We start from the raw sequence: 14,060 nt of genomic DNA, 5'->3' as shown, positions 1-14,060 counted from the left end.
GTGCAGGTATATCTGCTCTGTCATCTAGAATATCCGCAAGAGAGTTTCCATCAAGGTGGAATCTCTGCCTCTGTTCTTTATAATTTACACCATGCACCAGAATGTGCTCCACTGATAAGGTAGCATCACACCTAACACACACTGGTGCACTACTACCTTCTAAAATAACTTTATGGGTTATCCGAGTGTGACCAATACGAAGTCTCCCCAAAACAATTTCTGTTCTCTCTTTTAAAAAAGAAGAAGGTTATTTTTCCATGCTTTTCCTTATCTTCTTATATTTCTTATTATTGGCTAAGAGAGGGGAGGACCACCTCTCTTGCAATTTCCTCAAGATGTACGACTTGATGGGTTTCTTCATATCAACATGTGGCACTTTGGTTACCTGATACAAATGACTCACAGCCGCTTCCTCTGCATATCTATCTGCCTCCTCATTCCCGTGAATTCCGGCATGAGCTGGGATGCAGCAGAAACATACTGATTTCCTGCGACACAAAATCCAAAAGATCCACACCTGGGCTTTTTGTACTAGAGGATGAATTGTATACAGCTGCTTTAATGAATCTAATGCACTTTTTGAGTCACTATATATAACAAAATTTTTCTTATTCGAGTTATGGATAATTTCTAAAGCTTTAACTATATCTGACAACACTGCAGTGTATATGGAAGCTGACTCAGGCAATTTTGCCTCGTAAATGTCATTCCCATGCACAACTGCACACCCAATTCCACTATCAGACTTTGATCCATCAGTGTAGATCTCCACTTCCCCATCATGTTTACTGTCATACTCCAAAAAATTAGCTTTTATTTCTTCCTCAGACTGTTGTCTATTGTTTATTTTCTTAGAGCATAAGGAAATCTTGTGAATAAGCCATGGGGGTACAGAGGATGGATTTACTTCTTCAACTTTTTGGCGCTGAATTACCATGTCATTTAAACATTCCAACTGTCTTATTTGAAAAGGTTTGGAAGATCTTTCACCAAATTTTCTAGTCACACTCAAATTTTTCGTGTAGGGTTCTCTTGAGAGCTTTTAAGTCGCATGGTGTACCGCAACCCAAGCTCTTCTCTTTGCAGATCTAAAGGAAGTTCATGAGAGTCAATGTAGAGACTCTCAATGGGAGATGTCCTGAAAGCACCTGTAAAAATCCTTAATCCCATATTATGTACTATGTCCAATTCTTTTAACCTGGACTTGCTGGCAGATGAATATACCTGACAGCTATAGTCCAATTTTGATTTACATAATGAATCATACAACTTCAGTAAACTTTTCTTATCAGCTCCCCAGTCGAATCCCGATACGACCTTTAAAATATTAAGGGATTTGTTAATCTTTGTTTTTAGAGAGTCGATGCCACGTTGGCTTGCTGTCAAATATTATGCCCAAAAACTTTACCTCTTTTTTGTAAGGTATAAGACAGTTCTTCAGTTTCAATTTAGGAATAGTTTCATTGCGGGTACATCTGGTGAAACTAACGGCCACAGTTTTAGATGAATAAAATCGGAAACCATGTTCATCAGCCCATGTTTTTGTTGATAACGCATATCCTTTTAGAATAACAGCTATGATAAAAACTACCGTTCTTAGTAACTGCAACTGCGCAAGAAAAGGATTACTTAAAAATATTACAACGTTAGCTAAAAATTCTTTTGAGAAATGGCGTGCATTTACTTCATTAATTGAATTAAATGGATTCAATTTCTTTGCATTAATGCCTCGAAGAGCGACTGACTGCGCAATTCCTTGTAATCGAGATCTAAAACCTTGGCTTTGAATGCAAAGGGGGTAGATTTAGACAAACTCAGGCACTGAACCTTAGGTCTAGTTCGACTCTGAACTGAACAGTCTGGACTCAAAACAGCCAGAGACTTGGGTTGTGTGGACTCGAAAAAGATTTGGTCTCGGAAATTTTTGAGAGAATTCAACACTGTGGCTGTGATCCACCACAGGCGAAAGACTACCCGGTCATAATTTCCTGCTTGGGTCCTCGGAATCAAAATATATATAAAGGGTGATGACACTGCAGCGAAACCTAACATGATGGCTGGGAATAAACTGGTTATTTTTACCTTTTTCAGGTGGGCCAACACTATTTAGTCATTCAAGTTGATTTTTCTCTTATTTAATCTGTTCGCCTATCTCTAGTAAGTTAATCTACAGCAGACAAACTCTCTGCCTTGCTGTAAATTAGGAATAGTGGAATGGAAAACGGCAAAACTCTGCAGCATAGACCAGAAACGAGGAAACATGACAATACACAAAGCACTACACCCAAGAGCAAATACGGACAGACTATACATAACACGAAAGGAAGGAGGGAGAGGACTACTAAGTATAGAGGACTGCGTCAACATCGAAAACAGAGCACTGGTGCAATATCTGAAAACCAGTGAAGACGAGTGGCTAAAGAGTGCATGGGAAGAAGGACTAATAAAAGCAGACGAAGACCCAGAAATATACAGAGACAGGAGAAAGACAGAAAGAACAGAGGACTGGCACAACAAACCAATGCACGGACAATACATGAGACAGACTAAAGAACTAGCTAGCGATGACACATGGCAATGGCTACAGAGGGGAGAGCTCAAGAAGGAAACTGAAGGAATGATAACAGCGGCACAAGATCAGGACCTAAGAACCAGATATGTTCAAAGAACGATAGATGGAAATAACATCTCTCTCTTATGTAGGAAGTGCATTACGGAAAATGAAACCATAAACCACATACCAAGCGAATATCCGACACTTGCAAAGAACCAGTACAAAAAAAAGAGGCATGATTCAGTGGCAAAAGCCCTCCATTGGAGCCTGTGCAAGAAACATCAGCTACCTTGCAGTAATAAGTGGTACGAGCACCAACCTGAAGGAGTGATAGAAAATGACCAGGCAAAGATCCTCTGGGACTATGGTATCAGAACAGATAGGGTGATACGTGCAAATAGACCAGACGTGACGTTGATTGACGAAATAAAGAAGAAAGTATCACTCATTGATGTCGCAATACCAAGGGACACCAGAGTTGAAGAGAAAGAGAAGGAAAAAATGGATAAGTATCAAGACCTGAAAGTAGAAATAAGAAGGATATGGGATATGCCAGTGGAAATTGTACCCATAATCATAGGAACACTAGGCACCATCCCAAGATCCCTGAAAAGGAAAATGGAAAAACTAGAGGCTGAAGTACCTCCAGGACTCATGCAGAAGAGTGTGATCCTAGAAACGGCGCACATAGTAAGAAAAGTGATGGGGAACCCCACACTATAAATACCACCAAGTCGAATTAAAGGACTGTGATAGAGCAAAAATTAAATAAATAAATAAATAAAAAATAAAAAAGATAAATATATTTTACGGTATAAATAAATGACAAACTTCGAAGAAAATATATCAAAGTTCACATTTTCTTAAAGAACCAAAGAACCCATCGCTAATTTATGTTACATATTACTTATAGTTAGGTAACTTGAAATTCCTATAATATGTCAGCTGTATTATAATGCTGGGAAATCTAAATAAAATCAAATCGTCTTACACATCAACAAACACTCCACATAACAAATACACAAAGGCATCTTGAGAGAGAGAGAGAGAGAGAGAGAGAGAGAGAGAGAGAGAGAGAGAGAAGGGGGCATGGTCTTTGATGCAGATATAAAATCTCAGTATGCTAGATGGAAAACCTAGTACAGGAGCACTCAACAGCAAGAAGTGCATCAGTCATTATCCGTCACCAGACACTCATCAGAGGTGCCCGTTCAGTAGCGTCTGTACATGCAGTTTGTGGCCAGTTAGACAAGCAGCTCGCGCTACTGTGAATACATTAATTTTGTGCAAAATTCACGGGACTGTGAATCGAGGAAGTCAAGAGGGAAGAGCGCCGGGATAGTGGTAAATAGATAATTCTAGGCTTGTATTTTTTTTAAATAAATAAAAAAAACTTTTACTTCCGTATTTTACATGCAGGAACCCACGCATAATTCTGGTAAAAGATTAGACCTCGTGTTCACAGATATTCCAGTTTGATCATTTACACTTGTTATTATATTTTTTTCCTCTGTCATTTAAACCGTGAATTATATATATATATAAATATATATATATATATATATATATATATATATATATACGTGTGTGTGTGTGTGTGTGTGTGTGTGTGTGTGTGTTGTGTGTGTGTGTGTGTGTATTAAAGGCCCTTTAAAACACTGTTTTCAAATTAAGGACTATATTTCGGTATACTTACTTTCACCCTTATCAAGTAGGTGAATGACAGTAAGGAGTTCCATTAATGAAATATATGTATAGTAGGAGATATGCCCTGTAGTGATGCCTGGGGACGCCGCTGAGCCATCGTGGGTCACCAGGCATCAACTTAGGGCATATTTACTATATATTTCACTAATGAAACTCCTTCTGATATTCACTGCTTGATAAGGGTGGAAGTAAGACTACCGAAATATATTCCTTATTTTAAAACAGTGTTTAATGGGACTTTTAAATATATATATATATATATATATATATATATATATATATATATATATATATATATATATATATATATATAGAGAGAGAGAGAGAGAGAGAGGAGAGAGAGAGAGAGAGAGAGAGAGAGAGAGATACACACACAGGAGACAAGTCAACGATTAAATTTTCTCCTCTCATCCATCTAACGCACTATATGTTTGTGTATACGCACACATAATATACATATATATATATATATATCATTACTTATATATATATATATATATATATATATATATATATATATATATATATATATATAGAAATACCGGAGATGCTAAGTGCTTTCGTCTTAATACCAAGACATGGTCACGGCAACTAAAGATATATAGAAGTAAGGGCCTATTTAAATGGTGGGTACAAGTCATAAGGGAATACAAAAATGTAAGGAGGTCACAGAACGGTCAACAGATTAAAATCTAAGTTTAATTATTGGCAATCCTCTTTATTCTCTTTCAATTCCTTCTGGAACATATGTTTTATTCCCGAGTCAAAAGAAAACCATCCTTGACTTATATTAAAAATCATTCACCCAGGTTAACTGAATCAAAACAGATTCTAAAAAGTTCCTTAAAATCGTTTCATTACTAAAATGTAGTAAAAAAAAAAAGCATAATTTGCCTGACCTGTTTCTTCCTAAATATTTGTGCGTGTTTTTAATGTGGTGTTCAATTCTTTACTGGTCTCACCCGAGTAAAATTAATCACAATCCTTGAATGGGATTTTGTACTCAATACTGGCATCTTTTCAGGGGCTATTTTTCAAGCATTTTTCATACATTATTATATGGGAAAGATACATTTGTATTAAACAATTTATAAAGTTTTTACAACTTCAAATCCGATAAAATGTGGCAACAAAAGGTGTTTCAGGGCATTTCTTTTTTCTTATTTTTCATAAAAGGTCTTAAGAGCTTCAATTGAACAAATATCCATGATAGTGGATGGATAGCACAATTCCGTTCCTTTTCTAACTCAGGACTGACATCAATACACACACAAAATATATATATATATATATATATATAATATATTATATATATATATATATATATATATATATACATATATATATATATATATATATATCATCAGTGGGGTAACCATAGGGAAAGGCATCGTACTCAGGTACATTTATTTCGCCGACGTTTCACGACTCATAGTCGCATTCTCAAGGCTATAATTAAAGATAAACACACGAACATTAAAACTACGCACTGCATAATTCATAGAAATTACGCAATATTTAAAAATTCAATGAACATCAACATCAGAATGTAGAATATTTAAAAATTTATGAATCTCTTAAAACAGAAAAACATACTGAGCGCTAAACTACACCCTAATATCAGATTTACACTCGATGAAGAAGAAAATAACAAGCTTCCCTTTCTGGATGTTCTAGTGTCCAGGAACGAGGAAGGCTTCTACACGGGTGTTTTTAGAAAAAAGACTTACTGGGTTAGGTATCAACTTTTATAGTTCTTGCTTTTATAATTTTAAACTTAATACTATCTCAACCCTCCTACACAGGGCCATTTACCCATAACCTTCAATTGGGTTTACTTTTAATGAAGAAATTAACTTTCTTTCCTAATAATTTAATAATTTCATATTAAACCTTAAAAATAACTGCTTCCCAGACAAACTTTTGCTCAAAATGCTTAAGAAAATGCTTGATGCCCAATTCATAGAGGGTCCAACGGTTTTGACAGTCCCAAAATTAAAATTTTTGCTAGCTTCCCTTTTCTTCATGACAACCTCTTCAGAAAAAAGTTCCTGGCAATTATTCAAAAGGAATTCCCGGCACTGAACCTAAAAATCGTCCCAAAAAATCCATTAACTATCGGATCCCTGTTTAAAACGAAAGACCGCCTTAGTCCTCTTCTAAAATCTAATGTTGTATATAAATATACGTGCCCGAGATGTGATCACGGGACTTATGTGGGTTGTACGAAGAGGTTACTAAAAGTGAGAAAAGATTCTCACAGGGGATTAAGTTTTAGAACGGGCAACAGATTAACAAACCCCGAACAGTCAAATATCAGAAATCACTCTAAATCATGTAAAACATATATTAATGATAAGGATTTTATTATTATAGGCCAAACGCAAAACGAAAACGACCTAACAACCTTGGAATCCATTATGATAAAAAGATAGTCCCGTCCTTAAATGAGCAATCCTCCTCTGTTCAGTTGTTTAGCCTAGAGTGCTTGTTTATTTTTATTTTTCTAAAAATTCTCTCAGTCACTGCCCGTCCTTTGCGAGGATAATAAGGTATAGAATAGCCTTACTGTTTTAGTGTTATTATTTATTTTTTATTTTTTTAAACACCCATATCATAATTTTTGTATACTTTTTCTGTAATTTTAAATAATAATTAATGTAACTGTACTGTAGTTTAGCGCTCAGTATGTTTTTCTGTTTTAAGAGATTCATAAATTTTTAAATGTTCTACATTCTGATGTTGATGTTCATTGAATTTTTAAATATTGCGTAATTTTTATGAATTATGCAGTGTGTAGTTTTAATGTTCGTGCTTTTATCTTTAATTATAGCCTTGAGAATGCGACTATGAGTCGTGAAAACGTCGGCGAAATAAATGTACCTGAGTACGATGCCTTTCCCTATGGTTCCCCTGATGAGATGTACATACAGCTGCAGCTCCGTCTTCTAAGGATATATATATATATATATATATATATATATATATATATATATATATATATATATATATATATATATATCTATATATATATATATATACACACACACACACACGTAACTGCCTTCTTGGTAAACAGAGAAATCAAAAGTTAAAGAAATGCTATTTTGGTCCATCATCATAGTTCAATGTTCTCTCTAATCCTTCGGTTTTGTTTTCTATCTGAGGCCTCAATATTCGGGAGTTATATATAAAAGTCTTACCAAGGATGTTGATCTACGTTTTTTATGCTCTGTGTTTGTTAGTCTCTGGTTATTGCGTCTAAAATATATTGAGCATAGACATGAAATTGGTGCGAATTATTTCTTCGTTATTTGAAAAGCGATTCATGTTCTTCTAGCGCGTCCAAAAACTTGCTGTATCTACACAGGAAGCACGTTGACATTCATCGTTTTCCTCTTACGAGCCATTTCCATTTCCTCCTCTCATCTATCTAAACGCACAAATATATATTTGTGTTTGTGTATACACACACACACAAATATATATATATATATATATATATATATATATATATATATATATGCTATATATATATATATATATATACGATATGGTTTTAAGCTAATTTACCTCCCACCCCGAATTATGACGACCGTGCACTTATCATTTCTGTTAAACTACAATGCAGCAGTACTGACCTAATATGCTGCATAACATCTACTGTGAGCACCGCCCAAGAGTATTCCCTAATGAACTTATTAAAGAAATTAATATGGCGTTAATGTAACTTTTTCAAGAACGATAAAGAATACAATAAAGAATTTTGGCCAAAGGCCCACTGCTAGCACCTAAGAGGTCAATTCAGCGCTGAAACGGAAATTGAACAGGACAAAAGCTTGAAGGCGTAACAGGAGGAAAACCTCAAAGACGTTCACAATGGAAAAAACTGTTAGGAGTGTTTTATAGTTAGATGGATAAAGGGAATATGAATGGAAGCACAGTAAAAGGAATAAAATGGGATGCAACTAGGGGCCGAAGGGACGCTACAAAGAACCTCAAGTAATGCCTACAGTGCACCTCAGGAGTTGCACAGACGGTACTAAACCCCCTATGGGTTCAAGAACGATGAAATATTCAAATTATGCTGAAATAATTGCGGGGACGTCCGTAACTATAATACTGACGATGATAATGTCAATGAAGAGAGAAATTACACGGTTATTATTATAGTTTTTGAGTCATACGAGCGTAAGACTGATCCCGCGCATGTTTTGTTTGTTTATATATTATTATGTAAACACAAACAATATCCAGTGGTAGTGGACCTCTTAAGAGATAGGAGTGACAGATTGCTGGGGCTTCAAGCGACAGGAGGGAACTCTAAAATCCTAATAATTAATGTTTATATGCCATGGAAAATAACAATAATTTTTGATCATTACTGCACGATCCCAGGGGAGTTACACAGTATTATTCACGATTCTCCTGCTGATCATATTTGTATAATCGGGGACCTTAAAACAATTTTATAATGAACTTTTTCGCTTCTTTCAAAATCATGCTCTCCATATTAGCGATGTAATGCACCTCCCTCCCTCCTATTCATATGTACATAATAGAGCGGACACAATCACAACCTCCTGGCTGGACCACTGCATCACATCTCCACAACTTCCCTACCGTTGAACCCCGTAACTGACCGCCCACAGCGGAAACGGGATTTTAAAAAACCAACAGAAAACCAGATACTTTAGGGCGACCACGGAAACCAGGTTGCGGTCAATAGTTCAACGGCAGAACGCCTTACTTTGGACTAACACAAATTGCAGAAATGACCACCACAGGAGGAATCTGAATGAATTCTATTCGAACATAATCTCCGCTATGCTTGCTTCAGGAAGGGCTGCCTATAGATTTCGTCAAGGTAATTCTCGTAATATACCTGGATGGAATGACTTGGTTAAAGACCTGTATACATACTCACGAGAAATGTTTTTACTGTGGAGGCAAAATGGTAGCCCGAGGGAAGGACACACTGCATTACTAATGAGACAGGCAAGAGTGCAGTTCAGACTTGCTTTTAGCACTGCAGATTAAATGAAAAACAAACTAAGAACCGATGCAATGTCTAGAAACATAGAATCTGGTGATTATCCTCGTCTTTGGAAGATATCCAGTCCTTAAATCCCAAAACTAAAACGCTATCACAGAGAGTAGGGGAAGCAGTCGGACACAAGGCTATCACAAGTATGTGGGGCGATCACTTCAACAATATCCTGAATTGCATAAACGATCAAGATTCCTGAAGGGATGTAGATAACCTCCTTACTGACAACATTCAATTTCATTTTGCAGGCCGTATTACGCCAGGTAACATCAGCGATGCCATAAACAACCTACCTAATAATAAATCACCCGGCTGTGATGGTCTTCCAGCAGAGGCTTTCAAACTCTGCCATCCGATAATTTACAAGTTTGCTAGCTGCCCTATTCAATGCATGCATAATTCACCACCCGTTTCTTCCAGACTCCCTACTCTTAGTTCACTTGATACCATTAATCAAAAACAAGCTAAATGATGCAACTGACCCTGAAAACTACCAGCCGATTGCAATCACAACGATCGCATCGAAGATACTTGAGTTGGTTCTTCTAGTGAGACTTCTCCCCTTTCTACACACCACTGACAACCAGTTAGGGTTTAAAGCAAACCCCTCAACCGACACCTGCAATCCACATACGAAAGAATTGCTGAACTACTACCTATCATCAGCCTCTCCTGTTTTCCTTTGTTTTGTAGATGTGAGAAAAGCATTTGATAGAGCAAACTACCTGAAGCTCATCCTGAAACTGCATAAAAGAGGCACACCCCTATATCTAATTGGCATTTTACATTGCTGGTTCTCCACACAGCAATTCTGTGTCAAATGGGGTAACACCTTCGGCTCCCTAAACGGGCTTCGGCAAGGGGGCATTCTCTCCCCATACTTGTTTATACGTACACAGATGCCTTGAATGTCAAATTTAACTAACTCCCAATCGGTACGCACGTCAATGAAACAAATATAAACAACCTCTGTTATGCCGTATGATATGGTTCTGATTTCCCCATCAGTGCAAGGTCTCCAACGACTCGTCGACACTTGCCGCCAATAGGCAGAGGATTTTTTATATAATTTACAACGAAACAAGACCCAGTGCTGTCGCTGCTCCTAAAACATACGGCAGATATTGAACAGAGGCGTCGTAAACTATGTGCAACTGGCAACATGATTGCAAAGAGTTTACCCTCTGTCACCGAGACGTGAAACTGCTGCTCTTCCGCTCGTGCTGCTACAGTATCTATGGATATAGGTGTTCCCTCTGGACAAACTATACGCGAGAGACCATGAGACGTATCATCGTTGTGCACAATGACATTCTGAGACGCCTCACAAACATTCCCCGCTACCAATCCGCCACACAGATGTTCATAGAAAACCACCTGGACAATTTAAAAATCATTGTAAGGCGAACAATGTCCAGTCTGGTAATCCGAGTGAGGAACAGCAGCAACTCGCTCATACAAAACATCCTAAGGAGTGAATCAAGAAGATCTAAATTGTGGGAAAGATGGGAAAATGAGCCTTGTCCCCTAATCTCTGTATTGGCAAGATGTCATCTGCAGATTCTGTCATTATTATTATATATTACTGATATTTACTTTTTCATTATTACTGTGAATACTATCAAGTTAAAGTTCTTTTACACTCATTTTTCGTATTTAGCCCTCCTGGACCTGACTACTGCAACACCCAAGGTTTCTAGTTGAAATTTAAGTTAAATAATCTGTGCACTAACTGTTATAACTCTCAATGCATTTTTTTCTCACCAATATTATTAATGTTATTACCAGTATTATGATTACTAACTTTTACGGTACCTCAGCTATTTTGTGGATAAGTGCCGATTATTCATTTTTTTATCATGTTGTCTCATGTATCTAGATTGTGTATGTTACTGTCTGTGTTTTGTATATTCCAATTATTATTATTATTGCTTACGTCCTCGTGGGAACATTCACGCAAAAAGTGAAGTGGCAGGATTTGACTGTGGGGGAAATGGTGAGGGTGGTCAGTGGTCAAATGTCGAGGCGGTAGTTTACCCGTTGATGTCTGCCCTAATTAACATTAAAAATGCCTCAGTCCGATAAGACTGTGCGACTGACCTCTAATTTGTCTGAAGTACAGTTTGGACAGCTTTGCTCTCGAATAGTGACAGTACCCGTCACCATACCTTTACTCCAGATAGAGAGGATGGTCCAGCGATCACTTGAACTCATGAGATAGCAATCATCACCTTGAAATGCCTTTTGCGGTACTCCAAAAGTCACGAGAGAGAGAGAGAGAGAGAGAGAGAGAGAGAGAGAGAGAGAGAGAGAGAGAGGTTTATTTTTTATGAAAAAGATTAGAATGTTAAGAATTAACTTTGGGACATCGTTGCCCAATTTCCCGACTTTGGCCAACCTCTCGAGACACAGACCATTACCTGAATACCAGTTATAGTAGTGTTGAGATAAATGCCTTAGGATCCCACCCCTTCCATCGTGCAGTTCATTCATCGAAAAAGTAACTCCTTCAAAACAACTCTGCCAATGTAGTAGATTATGGCTATGAAGTCAAAACGTCCCAGTGTGCGGTCACGTCTAAATGACCCTTAGACTAGAGCCTTCCAAAGACTGACCTGTTTCTAATTCAACACAACTAATTCGATAGCAAACCGTCAGGATGCTTTGCAGCTGTAATGGTAGGCAGTGCAATTAGGCCTAATCTGTGGACCATTGCACTACGTTTTCAAGAAAAATAAGAAAAACGAACTCTAATTGATGGATGCTGTCACCTCATCTACGTATATCTCAGGCAACCATACAGCTAACTGTTCGCTTGTCACCTCCATAGGAGTGAGGGAGATTGAGACAAATTATTATTACTTATTGCTTCTGTTATTCCCACAGCCTTTTTTCTTTGGCAGTCTTGACTCCAAACTAATCTTTAATAGTCTTCATTTACCTAACGCACATCCTGACATTACTATCGGTCACGTTTCCTCTCAACTTTCACATCTTCTAAGAATTTTTGGGGCAGTCTGCACCAACAGGGGAGGCACCAGATGAAAGCCCAACAAGAGTGGTCACTGCTATATCCATCCTTTATTGGCTGAACCAGTTGTGCAGAACACTGCCCCAATATCAGCCGCCCCCCACACAACTACAAAGAAGTCTCATGAAACCTGCTAATACATGTGTTGTTTTTATACTTTTTCAAAGAAGAAAGAAGGGACATTTTCATCATCACACATTTATATACAGAGGGGGATACATATGTAACTGGATAAATTGATACATATGTAAAAAAAAAAAAAAAAAAAAAGTGTAGACTAACTGTAGAAAAGAACAGTTGGTCTATTCTAAACTCTCTCAAGTTGCAGACCATTTCTTTACAAGCCTTGATGAGAGATGCTGAGTAGATGAAAAGAAATAATTTTGAACAGATGCAAAAAATAAAAACTATCTTGAAATTCAAAACTTGTGATACAATCCAAATGAACACCAAAGTAACGTGTAGCACTACCTATACTCGTCTTCAACTTGAGGACAATTTCAAAATGTTCAAAAGACTAAATTACACATCTACATATTTCTTGCTTTCCTTTACAGGTTTGCCATCAAAACGTTTACATGGGTGGTGAAGGGATTCTACCTTAAGAATGTGTGAAATTAAAGTCTACATTCTGCTTTTCTGGCTAAGTTTTACAGGTAAGACTGAGATGCCTCATTCCTCACCTGTTATTTCATGAAAAGGGATCAGATCAACACTGATCGGCACAACCCATAAAGGACCTTTGTAGTATGTCGTTCATCTAGATACCTCTTGGTAGCATTTTTCAAATTGAAGCTGCTAGAGTGCGCCTTGTATAACATTCGCTTTACACTTGGCTGAGTAACAACCTTTACTTACAACAGTATAGTTTCACTGCATCGAGAAGTGACGTCACCCCAACTCTTTCTCAAAACTCCTTTTCATTTCAGCGGTACGCAGTCAGCAGGATGTCAGCCCTCCAAGGATCTTAAATGGGGAAGAACTTCTAGTGAATAGAAGACCTGTAACACTGACTTGCGAGGGAAACGAAGCTCTCGTCTGGACATACAAGTACCTGGATTGCCATTATGTGAGTCTCTCTCTCTCTCTCTCCTTCAAGGAGTGCACATGGGTGGCGTTTGCACTGAATAAAGGGCGTATATAGGCCAAGTTGAACTGGGAAACTTTTACCCAAGCAGATCTTCTTTCCATGACCTATGACCCCCCAGTTTAAGAAGGCTTGGGAGGAAGAGGAGGCTAGTGACCTAAGAGATGCAAGGCATCGCAGACAGCTGAAGTTTGCCATGTTCCTGCCACCACCAACCACTGCCAACTAACGTGGATGGAACACGAATCGTGACTGTAATAACTAACCTTCTTAACATCACTGGCGTTGTTCTACTGTCCACAATGTTGACTTGTGAATCACTTTCGTATTTTACCGAATTTTTATTTATTTATTTATTGTTCACTCGAACTTTGCAGGAAAGTCGGCTAACCTCACGAAAGTTGTCATGCCTTCTATTGCCACATTTACTTTTTGTGCCACAATATTTAGATTGCCAGGTTTACTGACTGCTGCTTTCCTTTCGCTGCACACCTCCGGAATTCCTCCTGCTTCCTTTTTCCCCATTCATCTGTTTTTCCGTCTTTTATCTTCTTGTTTTCCAGGAGACCCAGCCTAGATAGGTAACTAATGAAAATGGCAGTCTTCTCTCTTCTATATACCTAAAGCGCTA

At 37.7% G+C, this 14,060-nt stretch overlaps 1 long non-coding RNA gene across 1 annotated transcript; it reads left to right on the top strand.

Moving 5' to 3' along the window:
* Nucleotides 1-3,721: 3,721 nt before the first annotated feature.
* On the top strand, nucleotides 3,722-13,448 carry LOC135210522 (uncharacterized). Its single transcript, XR_010313526.1, has 3 exons — nucleotides 3,722-3,898; nucleotides 12,900-12,998; nucleotides 13,272-13,448. It is a non-coding gene; the product is annotated as an uncharacterized LOC135210522 (long non-coding RNA).
* The last annotated feature ends 612 nt before the right edge of the window (nucleotides 13,449-14,060 follow it).

The sequence above is a fragment of the Macrobrachium nipponense genome, chromosome 39 (assembly GCF_015104395.2).
Source record: "Macrobrachium nipponense isolate FS-2020 chromosome 39, ASM1510439v2, whole genome shotgun sequence".
Lineage (NCBI taxonomy): Eukaryota > Metazoa > Arthropoda > Malacostraca > Decapoda > Palaemonidae > Macrobrachium > Macrobrachium nipponense.
The sequence above is the reverse complement of the archived record's forward strand: the minus strand, read 5'-3'. Positions and strand labels throughout refer to the sequence as shown.